This window comes from Amblyraja radiata, chromosome 26 (genome assembly GCF_010909765.2).
Source record: "Amblyraja radiata isolate CabotCenter1 chromosome 26, sAmbRad1.1.pri, whole genome shotgun sequence".
NCBI lineage: Eukaryota > Metazoa > Chordata > Chondrichthyes > Rajiformes > Rajidae > Amblyraja > Amblyraja radiata.
In genome coordinates, this window is record NC_045981.1 from 12,505,248 (window position 1) to 12,519,074 (window position 13,827).

The following is a 13,827-nucleotide window of genomic DNA, read 5'->3' on the forward strand; positions in this document are numbered from 1 at the left end:
CCTGTTTTCTGCGCTGTATTTATAACAAGCAACCATGTTGACGGTCAGTAAGGAATAAAAATTGTTACTGTTTAGTTTAGTTTAGAGATACGGAGCAGAAACAGGCCCTTTGGCTCACCGAGTCCATGCCAACCAGCGGGCCACACACATTAACACTATCCTTCACACACTAGGGACAAATTAAATTTTGCCAAGCTAGTTAATCTACAAGCCTGTACGGTCTTTGGAGTGTAGGAGGAAACCGGAGATCATGGAGAATACCCACGCAGGACAGGGGGGGAATGTACAAACTCCATACAGACGGAACCCGTAGTCGGGATCAAACCCGGGTCTCTGGCGCTGATGCCGCATGGACCCTACTGATAGAGGTCTGCTGTTGAGCAAGTCAAGGATCACGTTGCTGTGGGTAGCTTTCTTCATCTTCTTCTGCATACAGTATCTCTATGTGCAATTATATGCATGTCCCTGTCTGAATGTGCTAGTTTCAAAGCGAGACCCAGTTAGCATCTTCAGTTCCTTGCTGTCAGCGAGTGGAGATTTGTGTGCCAATCTGCTGCCATCCTTAGACAGATGCCACCAGACCTGCATTACAACAACTTTGCAGACACAAAGAGTTGGAGTAACTCAGGCAGCATCTCTGTAGAGAAGGAATGGGTGACATTTTGGGTCAAGACCCTTCAACCCAAAATTCCACCAGCCTGGCTGTGTGGTCATTAAAATACAATACAATACAATACAATACAATACAATACAATCAGACCCCGAAGAAGGGTCTCAACCTGAAATGTCACCCATTCCTTCTCTCCAGTGGTGCTGCCTGTCCCGCTGAGTTACTCCAGCTCTTTGTGTCTATCTTCAGTTTAAACCAGCATCCGCAGTTCCTTCCTACACAACTCTATCTCATCACTAAACCTCTAAACCTCTTTGTGTAGGAAGGAACTGCAGATGCTGGTTTAAACCGAAGATAGACGCAAAAAGCTGGAGTAATTCAGCGGGCCAGGCAACGTCTCTGGAATAAGTGACGTTTCGAGTCAAGACCCTTCTTCAGCCTCAAAATGCCACCTATTCCTTCTCTCCTGAGATGTTGCCTGACCCGCTGAGTTACTCCAGCTTTTCGTGTCTATCTCTAAACCTCTTTGTTGCACAAAACCATGCCCCAGGCGCACTCCTCTCCTCCCAGTCATTAAACACACTCGGTGTGAATTAGTCCTTCCTCTTTCTAAAGAAGTGTCATGACCCGAAACGTCACCTGTCTGTGTTCCTCAGAGATGCTGCCTGACCCGCTGAGCTACTCCAGCACTCTGTGTCCTTTGGAATTCTTCCCAATGCCCGGCTTGAGCAGGATCCTTGAACCCGTGCCCATTGACCCGGGGCTCATTGTTTAACTTTATCGCACTGCACTGGATTGTTCCGATAATAAAGCCATTGATCTGAACGTTAACTACACTGCCTCCTGGTCTGCTGAACATTTTAAAGCACATTTTGTGCCTTATCTGCTCTGGGTTGACTTTCTGCAAAAGCCTCTCCTGACAATTTGCGTTTGAGTTTTCCCAATGTTTCCTCAGGGTTTCTCGCTGAGTTACTCCAGCATTTTCTTTTATACACATACACACACATATATATATACATACGCACCAAACTTTTAAAAATGTATTATATTCTTTTGGGGACATATGACAATAACATATGACAATAAAACACTCTTGACTCTCTCGACATAGCAGTGAATGGGTGATTGCTGGTCGGCTCTGACTCTGTGATGTGCTGTATCTGAAGTGAGCTGAGCTGAGCTAAACTCACTAAACTAAACCAAACCAAACCAAACTAAACTAAGAGATGTTAGAGGATTCTGTGGAATTTTGGATATTTGCCCTCCGTCCTTTACTGGAGTTCCATATAGAGAATAGAGTAAAGAATGGCGGCACGGTGGCGCAGCAGTAGAGTTGCTGCCTTACAGCGCCAGAGACCCGGGTTCCATCCTGACTACGGGTACTGTGTGTACCGAGTTTGCACGTTCTCCCCTTGACCGCGTGGGTTTTCTCCGGGTGCTCCGGTTTCCTCCCACACTCCAAAGACATACAGGTTTGGAGTCTAATTGGCTTGGTATGAATGTAAATTGTCCCTAGTATGTGTAGGATAGGGCTAGTGTATGGGGGTCGCTGGTTGGCGCGGACCCGGTGGGCCAAAGGACCTGTTTCTGCGCCGTGCATCTCTAAACTAATAAACTAAACTAGAAAGTATAGAATTGAGTAAAATAGAAACATAGAAAATAGATGCAGGAGTAGGCCATTTGGCCCTTCGAAGCCAGCACCGCCATTCAATATGATCATAGCTGATCATCCAAAAATCAGTGCCCCGTTTCTGCTTTTCCCCCATATCCCTTGATTCCTTTAGCCCTCAGAGCTACATCTAACTCTCTCTTGAAGACATCCAGTGAATTGGCCTCCACTGCCTTCTGTGGCAGTGAATTCCACAGATTCACAACTCTCTGGGTGAAATGATTGTATTCTCGTCTCAGTCCTAAATGGCCCACCCCTTATCCTTAAACTGTGTGCGACCCCTGGTTCTGGACTTCCCCCAACATGGGGACAATGGCTGATTCGGGTATAATCCAGCTGGCAATGCAGACCGTGAAGTGAGACAGAGCTCCCGCTGCACGAAGGACCCTCTTCTGACCCAGTGCCACATTTATCACCATGATGGTGAGCAGTTGCAGGAGTTCCCGCAGTACACTCAGGAACAAAGAGACTGCTGCAGCATAAATCTGACATTTTTCTCTGTCAGTCAGTGAGTAACGCCGGAGCCACAAATTAATACCATCGGAGCTCCACGACGGGAAGTGGAGACCAAGAGTCTGATTTTTAAATAGAACTCAATTTTTTTTCCCTTGCATCGTGGAACCATTAATAATTAAGGTTCGCAGGGAAGTTTCAAAATCAGCAGAACAAAAGAGCACAAATCAAGTGGGTCGGCAGTGACTTTGTACAAAGTCAATGAAAGGAATAAGAAACGTGTGGAGAGACGAAGAAGTACGTCCAATTCCCGACAATGGGCACAAAAATGCCAGAGTAACTCAGCGGGACAGGCAGCAGCAGCATCTGGGGAGATGGAATGGGTGACGTTTCGGGGTCGAGGCTCTTCTTCAGACTGAGAGTCAGGGGCAATGGGAGATATAGACAGTGATGTAGAGAGATGTAGAACAAATTAATGAACGATATGCAGAAAAAGTAACGATGATAAAGGAAATAGACCATTGTTATCCGCTTGCTAGGTGTAAACGAGAAGCTGGTGCGACTTGGGTGGGGAAGGGATGGAGAGAGACGGAATGCAGGGGTTACTTGAAGTTAGAGAAGTCAATATTCACACCACTGGGGTGTAAGCTGCCCAAGCGAAATATGAGGTGCTGTTTCTCCAATTTGCGTTTAGCCTCACTCTGACAATGAAGGAGGCCCAGGACAGAAAAGTCAACTTGGGAATGGGAAGGGGAAATAAAGTGATTGGCAACCGGGAGATCAATTCCCGACATAGAAACATAGAAAATAGGTGCAGGAATAGGCCGTTCAGCCTTCGAGCCAGCACCGCCACGCCATTCAAAATGATCATGGCTGATCATCCAATATCAGTAACCTGTTCCTGCTGTTTCCCCATACCCCTTGATTCTGTTAACCCTGAAGGCCAAATCTAGCTCTCTCTTGAAAACCCCACTTCACAATATGGGAGTCAAAATCCCTTTCCAGCGGCTTTGAACTTTGGGGACGAGAAGCTCTCCGGCTTAGTATCAAGGCCCTTTCTGTGTTTGTTAGCCGGGCTTTCAAATATTTCACTGTAATGGAACTGTTTTTTTAATGTCAGAATGTTACCGGAAAAATAATTGGATCATTTGGCTTCAAGCTAGAACTGTGACACAGTAAAATAACACAGTTCTCTGGCTCACTTAACGTGCTCCTACCAGTCATAGAACGTAGAACAGAACAGCACAGGAACCGGCCCTTTGGCCCACAATGTTTGTGCCGAACATGATGCCAAGTTACACTGATCTCAGTTGCCAGTAATGATCTATATCCCTCTATTCCCTGCACTTTCACGTGCCGATCTAAAATGCCTCACTGTAAATGCTGGCAGAGTATCTACCTCCACCCCTACCCCGGGCAATGTGTTCCAGACCCCCACGACACTCTGTAAAAAACTTGCCCCGCACATCTCCATTAACCCCCCCCCCCCTCACCTTACAGCTGTCCCCTCTAGTGTTGCACATTTCCACCCTGGGGAAAAGGTTCTGACTGTCTCCCCTGTCTAATCGCCTCTCACAATTTGCTATATATTTCCAACATTTTCTGTGTCTGAAGAAGGGTTCCAACCCAAAACGTCACCGATCCATGTTCTCCAGGGATGCTGCCTGACCCACTGAGTTACTCCAGCACTTTGTGTCTATCTTTGGTATAAACCCACACCTGCAGTTTCCCAGGTAGACAAAAAACCGGAGAAACTCAGCGGGTGAGACAGCATTTATGGAGCGAAGGAATAGGCAACGTTTCGGGTCAAGACCTTTCGTCAGACTCTGCAGTTTCCTTGTTATTTACATTTTCTCTTTTAAGTTTGGAAGTGCATGTTTCCCAGGGTATGAGAAACGTTTTAGCAATATTAAGGGTATAAGGTTGAACATTATAATTTTAGGAGTAATTTTATCTCTGAGGATGGTAAGCACCAATTGTAAGCACGTTGACCGTTCTGAAGACTCATGTAAATAATGTGGATGAAACAGGAATTCAAAGTGCGATGGGCAAATTCCTCCGCAAGTCTAAAAATACAGCGTTGTTCTTTGCCCCACCATGAAGCGTATTAGGTCCCTTGTTGTCATACATGGTTTGGTCATAAGGTCATAAAGGATAGGAACAGAATGAGGCTATGACCACTAGTCCCAGAACCGACTACGGGTGCTGTCTGTACGGAGTTTGTACGTTCGCCCCGTGACCGCGTGAATTTTCTCCGAGATCTTCAGTTTCCTCCCAAGACGTACAGGTCTGTAGGTTAATTGGCTTTGTATAAATGTAAATTGTCCCTAGTGTGTGTAAGATAGTGCTATTAAATACGGGGATCGCTGGTCGGCGCGGACTCGGTGGGCCGAAGGACCCGTTTCCGCGCTGTATCTAAACTAAACTAAAACTAAACTACTGTAAGTTGTAGAAAGGAAGCTATTTCCTGAACCTGAACGTTACAGTTTTCCTGTACCTTCTTCCCAATGGCAGTGGTGAAATGAGAACGTGGCCAAGGTGGTGTGGGTTTCTGATGAAGTTGACTGCCTCTTCTGAGGCAGCAACTCCTGCAGATCCCATCGATTGGGGGGTGGTCAGTACCCACGATGGACCGGGCAGTGTCTACCACTTCCTCTCCGTTCCAAGCAAGTTGGCACGTTTCTCATGGGCCGCATGTCCTCTGTCTGCGCTCTTGGTTCTTGGTTTCTTGGTCCTCCAAAATATTCCAAATGGAATTTAAACTGAATGCGCTGTCAGGAGTCATTGGTACACTCTGCAGAGCGATGGTGTAAAGCAAATATGCAACAAAGGCCAGCCTCGGATCGGCCGAGAGGTAAATTCTTGGAAAGGGAAAGGTAAACAAAAGAACAATACCTCGTGTTGTGTCTCACGCTACGGTGTACACAAAATGGATGGCTGCATTATAAGATTCTCCGTAACTAGTTGAATGAGTTCCAATTCGCGTGCGATTTATCACTAGGATACCATGTCAGCCTTGATAAACAATGAGCATTTTGAAATGTAATAGCTTTGTACTTACTCGGCGCCTAATGCCATGTGAGGCACAAGGTAAAATCAGACCACACATGCACAGTAAACCCTTCAGTATCATGCAGTGTCTCAGGATGCCTTGAACTATTAACCTGCATTGTGGGCCTGAAACTGGGGATTAACCGATACTTGAACCCATGAACTTTAGACTCGCATGAGAGAGTTCACACTGAACTGAAGCTCCTTTGCAAATAATGAAAAAAGGATTGGACCAGCAGTGAAATTTGTTTGAGAAATGTGTTATAAGTACATTAAGAGCGCACTATAAAATAGGAGCAAGAGTAGGCCATTCGGCCCCTCATGTCCGGTGAAGTGTTCCGACCCACAACGTGCATAATTTAATAAGGCACAGGAGCTGAAGTAGGCCATTCGGCCCATCGAGCCTACCTTGCCATTCAATCGTGACTGATCTACCTCTCAACCCCACTCTTCTGTCTTTCCCCCAATTTTCTTTTGCCTATTCTTTTTCTCCATAGATGCTGCCTGACCCATTGAGTTACTCCAGCATTGTTGTGTCTATCTACTATATATTATGTTTTTAAGTAAAGGGTCCAAAAGAGTACACTGTGTTCCGGGTGTGGCCTTGCCAACATCCTGTACGACTGTGAAATGGACATTAAACAAAGGAGTTTCAAGCTGTTCCAATACTGCCACTGACGTTGGCTTCTGCAGCAGCCTGGATCAGCTAATGCCCTGGAGCGACAACAAATTCACAGCATGCAGTGGGAGCAGAAAAGCTGTGGGTGGCACAGTGGCGCAGCGGTAGAGTTCCTGCCTTACAGCGCCAGAGAGCCCGTAGGCTAACACTATCCTACACACTAGGGAACGTTTTTTTACCGTTGCCAATTAACCTATAAACCTGTGTAGAAAGGAACTGCAGGTTCTGGTTTATATCGAACGTAGACACAAAGTGCCGGAGTAACTAAGCGGGTCAGGCAGCATCTCTGGGAAGAAAAGGAATAGTTGATATTTCGGATTGGAACCCTTCTTCAGCCTGGAAAAAGGTTCCGACCCAAAACGTCACCCATCCTTTTTTCTCCAGAGATGCTGCCTGACCGGCTGAGTTTCTCCAGCACTTTGTGTCTAACTAACAAAAACCCGCACGTCTTTGGGATGTGGGAGGCAACCGGAGCACCTGGGGGAAAACCCATGCGGTCACAGGGGAGAACGCGCAAACTCCACACAGGCAGCACCCAAGATCAGGATCAAACCCGGGTCTCTGGCGCTGCGAGGCAGCGACTCTACCTCTGCGCCCGCACCCTAGTTTGTTGGCAAGCAGCGTTTCGTAAAGGGGGGACGGCAAGATCCTGGAGGCGCCTTTTCAGCAGGTGCTGCAGAGTAAAGGGCCTGTCCCACTTATGCGACCTTTACAGGCGACTGCCGGCACCCGTGATGTTCGTGAGAGGTCTCCTATGGTCGTGAGAGGTCACCCGTGACATGTCGCCAGGGGTCGCCTGTATGGCCGTGAGAGGTCTCCAAAGAGTCGTAGCGTCTTTCTGGTTGCCGCTGAATTTTCAACATGTTGAAAACTTCGGCAACCTATCACGGGTGCCAGCAGTCGCCCGTAAAGGTCGCGTAAGTGGGACAGGCCCTTTAGGCTTCCAGTGTGTGAGACAGACCTGTTCTGCACATCGTCCACTTGCCGTTGGCCCTGCCAAGACTGTCCCGCGCTCAGGGGCAGCTGCAGTGGCAGCTCAGAGAGATAGAGCAGCCTCCGATTCAATAGCCAATTCAAACGTGGATCCAAAGTTAAAGCCCTCCCACCGCATATTTCAGGCAGAATCTGCTGCATCAGGAGAAGCCAGGGAATCCCAGCCTATTTTTAGTTATGGCGTCACTCGGTGTGAGGTTACTTTGTGGTGTTCAGCACAACTAGCAGAATGATACTGAGTACACACAAATAACCTCCATGGTCTGGGCTGTGTAGATATTCCAGCTTTGCTCCGGGAATGTGTAATTGACAGCGATGAAACGCCCTTTCAAAAACCCCGGGCAGGCAGTGTGGATTATCTGACAGCTAAACTTAACATCAAACACACACGGATTAAAAAGTGGTCACGGTGGCGCAGCGGTAGAGTTGCTGCCTTACGGCAGAATGCAGCGCCGGAGACCCGGCTTCGATCCCGACTACGGTTGATGTCTGCATGTAGTGTGTGCGTTCTCCCCGTGATCTGCGTGGGTTTTCTCCGAGATCTTCGGTTTCCTCAAACACTCCAAAGACCCACAGGTTTGTAGGTTAATTGGCTTGACAAATTGGCTCAATAAAATGTAAAAATTGTCCAACTTCCAGTATAGTCCCCTGGTGGACTCTTCGGATGAGATGACCCACAAGGTACAAGGTATTGATCCAGGTCAACTTTCCTGTTCATTAACTCCCCCGGCCCTTACCTCCACACAAGAAGGTGTGACAAACTTATTGTGTAGGAAGGAACTGCAGATGCTGATGTATTCCGAAGATGGACACAAAGTGCTGGAGTAACTCAGCGGGTCAAGCAGAGCGTTGGGCTGGGTCTGAAGAAGGATCCCGACCCGAAACGTCGCCCACCCGCGACGAGCGGCAATCCCCGTTACACCAGCGCACACTACGCACAAGGGACAATTTACAATTTACAACACTAGAGCTCTACCCCGCGTTTGGCCCGTATCCCTCTAAACCTGCCCCATCCATGTACCTGTCCAAATGTTTCTTACACGTTGTGATATTCCTTGACTCAATTACCTCCGCCGGCAGCTCGTTCCATATACCTAGCACCTTTTGTGTAAAAAAGTTACCCCTCAGGTCCCCCCCCCCACCCCCCTCCCCCCCCCCCCCCCACTCTCACCTCAAGCCTCCGTCCTCCGGTTCTTGATTCCCCTACTCTGGGTAAAAGACTATGCATTTATCCTATTTATTCCTCTCATGATCTTAGAAGTATCTGAGTGGAAACCAAAGCTGTCAAGATAATGATTACTTTAAAAATCAGCAGTTGCAGAAAGTGAGAGGGGTAACCTTTTAACTCAGAGGGTGAATAAAAATTAAGTTTGATTTAATTTAATTTAGTTTAGTTTAGTTTAGTTTTGGCACAGTGAAAATATCCTGTAGTGTGCTAACCAGTCAATGGAAAGACAATACATGATTACAATTGAGCCATCCACAGTGTACAGATGCATGATAAATGGAATAACGTTTATTGCAAAATAAAGTCCAGAGACAAAAGGTGGAGACCAAAGACTTGGATAGTGTAGTTTAGTTTAGTTTAGTTTAGACATACAGCGCTGAAACAGGCCCTTCGCCCCACCGAGTCCGCACCGACCAGCAATCCTCACATATTAACACTTTCCTACACACACTAGGAACAATTTTTACATTTACCAAGCCAATTTCCCTACATACCTGTACATCTTTGGAGTGTGGGAGGAAACCGAAGATCTCGGAGAAAACCCACGTGGTCACGGGGAGAACATACAAACTCCATACAGACAGCGCCCGTAGTCAGGATCGAACCCGGGCCTCTGGCGCTGCAAGAGCTGTAAGGCAGCAACTCTACCGCTGCGCCATCGTGCCGCACCCAAAGTAGTAGCTCAAGCGTTGACAATTTTAGTCTGCCTCTTCTCTCCATCCCTTTCTTCAAAAACACAACTGTATTCATTCTTTCTCAAGAAGTGTCTGACTAAAAATGCTGACTTGCTATCTCTCATTAGGTGAATTGCCTGAGGAGCGGGAGTCTTTCTGGCATCATCTGTTTTTATTTCAGATTTCCAGCACCTCCCATTTAAAACAGTTTTCAGCAGGCATGGTGTGAGTTTGCACCACTTTTTGTTCAGGGAATGCAGAATAGGGGCAGCACAGTGGCACAGCGGTGGAGTAGCTGCTTTGACCCGATGGGCTGAATGGCCTGATGCTGCTCCTATGACTTATGAACGTATGATAGAGGCATTTGTAGCATTTTGGCTTGCAGAAAACAATGATCTTTTCTGCTTTGGAATTAATGATACACGTTTGGGGCAGCACGGTAGCTCAGTGGTAGATTTGCTGCCTTACAGCGCCAGAGACCCGGTTTCAATCCTGACTACGGGTGCTGTCTGTATGGAGTTTGTACCTTCTCCCCGTGACCTGCGTGGGTTTTCTATGGGTGCTGCGGTTTCCTCCCACACTCCAAAGATTTACTTCTGAAGCAGTGTTGCTTTTGAATGAACAAGTGGTGGACAAGTTGGAACAAATAGTGCGTGCGTTAAGTCAAGAACTGTAAATATGTTCACGGTGTCATTGTTTAGAGACACGCAAACGCATATTTTTCTCATTTTTAAAAATGGCATTAAAGGGCCTTCGACCCATTGAGTCTGCACTGTGTCTGTGTCAAAAGGCAACCATCCAACCTGTCCCATTCATACACCAATAGAACAACATTCCAAAAACACAGTCCCACCAATATTTACACCATTTGGGAACACAATAAATATAGTTCAAAGATAGACCCAAATGCTGGAGTAACAGCGTGACAGGCAGCATCTTTGAATCAAGACCCTTCTTCAGAACCTTCTTCAGTTCCTTACTACATAGGAAATTTTGTTCAGTTTAGTTTAGATTAGTTTAGAGATACAGCATGTAAACAGGCCCTTTGGCCCACCAAATCCACACACTATCCTACACTAGGGTCATTTTTTACATTTATACCAAGCCAATTAACCTACGAACCTGTACGTCTTTGGACTGAGGGAGGAAACCAAAGTTTTTTGGAGAAAACCCATGCCGTGGAGAACGTACAAACTCTGTACATACAACAACCTTAGTCAGGATTGAACCTGGGTCTCTGGCGCTGTAAACGCTAAGCGCAGCAACTCTACCGCTACGCCACCATTAATTAGTTTAGTTGAATATCACATGTACTGAGGAACAGTGAAAAGCTTTTGTTGCCCAATACCGCTCTCCAGTTGACGACAGGATGGTTCAGTTGCCTGGTGACAGCTGGGAAGAAACTGACCCTGAATCTGGAGGTGTGCGTTTTCGCACTTTTGTACCTCTTGCCTCATGGCAGAGGGGAGAAGAGGGAGTGACCGGGTGAGTGTTTTCCTTGATTATGCTGCTGGCCTTGCCGAGGCAGCGTGAGGTGTAGATGGAGTCAACGGAAGGAAGGTTGGTTTGCGTGATGGTCTGGGCAGCGTCCACAATTCTCTGTAATTTCTCTCGGTCTTGGATGGAGCTGTTCCCAAACCATGCTGTTTCATCCCAATAAACTGCTTTCTATCGCGCATCTGTAGAAGTTGGTGAGAGTTGTTGTCTTTGTGCTATTATGTCAAGTACTAAGTAAAATCTCAATGTTGTTTTTGTAAAGGTGCAGTCGTTACTGTCCCATAGATTAGAAGGTGCCACAGAAAGGCAGCAAACAAATTTCTCGGTTATGGGCCAAACACAGGCAGGTCAGCGTGGGAAAATTGGGTCGAAGGGCCTGTTTCCACCCTGAATCTGGAGGTGTGCGTTTTTCACACTTCTGTACCTCTTGCCTGATGGGAGAGGGGAGAAGAGAGAGTGACTGGGTTGAGACTCGTCCTTGATTATGCTGGTGGCCTTGCCATGGCAGCATGCTGTATCAGATATCAAAAGAGTATATTGGAAGTTTGAATTCAAACAATAAAACAAATGTGGAATAAAATACTTGTAATCAGCGAAGATGGCCCTGAAACTTCTGGTTTGTCCATTAATTGGAACAGTGTTTCATAAATGTCCTTCGGGAAAAGAGACCTGGCATTCTCACCAGCTCTGGTCCTGACCTTCAGACCACACACCAATGTTTTTAACTCCTTATCACGCCTCTAAAGTAAGTTAGGGGGTAATTCTGGATGGAAAATAATTTCTCGCCCAGTCAGTGGCCACCGCTGTTATACAAAGTTATGAAGATCACCCTTCGTTCTGTTTGCTATTGTATCTTCTGTTTTACTTTAGTTTAGTTTACTTTAGAGATACAGCGCGGAAACAGGCCCTTCGGCCCACCGAGTCTGCACCCCACACTTACACTATCCTACTCGCACTAGGGACAATTTACAATTTTACCGAAGCCAATTGACATACAAACCTGTACGTCTTTGGAGTGTAGGAGGGAACCGAAGATCTCGGAAAAAAACCCACGCGGTCACGGGGAGAATGTGCATACTCCCTTCAGACAAGCACCCGTGGTCGGGATCGAACCCAGATCTGCTGGTGCTGTGAGCACTGTAAGGCAGCGACTCTACCTCTGCACCACCGTGCCACCCACCGTACTAGTTGTCCTATGGGGGTTGTTTCACATCCTGTTGACCCCGTTTACAGAATGTGACTAACTATACTCTTTGTTTCGATGCCTTTAATTTTGAAGCTGATAGGAAGATTTGAACACCAGGACCTAACAGGCACGGTGGCGCAGCGATAGAGTTGCTGCCTTACAGCTCCGGAGACCCGGGTTCGATCCTGACTACGGGTGCTGTTTGTACAGAGCCTGTACACTCTCCCTGTGATTGCGTGGGTTTTCTCTGGGTGCTCCACTTTCCCTCCACATCCCTAAGATGTGCGGTTAATAGTTTAATCAGCCTCTGTAAATTGTCCCTAGTGTGTAGGATAGAACTAGTGTACGGGTGATTGTTGGTCGGCACAGACTCAGTGGGCCGAAGGGCCTGTTTCCACGGTGTATCGTAAACTAAACTAAACTAAACTAAGGCACGGAACAGACTACTCAGCCCCTTTGGTTTGTACCACTATTTAATACTTGACCTATTCCTTGACTTGATTCCTACAATAGGGATCCTTGGCTAATAAAATTCCATTGCCTTTGTGTGCTCCTACCATAGAGACATAGTCAGACAGTGTGGAAACAAGCCCTTCGAACCAATATGCAGGCCCTTCGACCCACACCGAACTACAGTCGTCCCACCTGCCTGTGTTTGGCCCATAACCAAGAAATTTGTTTGCTGGCCTTTCTTTAACACCTTCTGAATCTGTGGGACAGTAACAACTGCGTGTTTACAAAAACAACATTAAGATTTTACTTGGCCCAGACCATCACACAAACCAATCTCCCTTCCATTGACACCGTCTACGCCGCACGCTGCCTCAGCAAGCCCAGCAACATAATCAAGGACGACACTCACCCTGGCCACACCCTCTTCTCCCCTCTCCCACCAGGCAAGAGGTACAAAAGTGTGAGAACGCACACCTCCAGATTCAGGCACAGTTTCTTCCCAGCTGCTATCAAACAACTGAACCATCCTATCACCAACTAGAGAGCGGTCCTGAGCTACCACATACCCCATTGGAGACCCTCGGACTATCTCCAATCGGACTCTACTGGACTTCATCTTGCACTAAACGTTATTCACTTTATCCTGTATCTGTGCACTGTGGACGGCTCGATTGTAATCATGTATAGTCTGTCCGCTGACTGGATAGCACGCCACAAAAAGCTTTTCATTGTACCTCGGTACGAGTAACAATGAACTAAACTAAACTAATCACACGTAGGTGTAGATATATTTTTGAACGATCGAGGAAGTGATGGTTAAGGGGAACTGGCTCAGAAGATGAATTGAGACTTAGACTAAATCAGATATGATCATAATAGCAAGAAAACCTTCAGAGAGCAAGCAACCTCCTGCACTTATTTTCTTAAGCACTTAATATTTGGTGGCGAAGACAGACACAAAATGCTGGAGTAACTCAGCCGGTCAGGCAGCATCGCTGCGGAAAAGGAATAGGTGACGAATCGGGTCGAGTCCCTTCATCAGACTGAGAGGCTCGGGCGAGGGTGGCATAGAGATATGGAAGGATAAGGTGTAAAGAGGACAGATCAAAGGGGACAATGCTCAAGAAGAATGTAGAATGGTTCATTGTTAACTGAGGGGAAGGTGACGATGAGGCATACAAGCAGCAAAGTTTAATCGCAAGCTCAGTGCAACTGGTCGGAGAACTAGGATGGGGAGGGACAGAGAGAGAGGGAAAGCAAGGGTTACTTGAAGTTAGAGAAATCAAATGTCATATCACTGGGTTGTAAGCTGCCCAAGCGAGATATGAAAATTC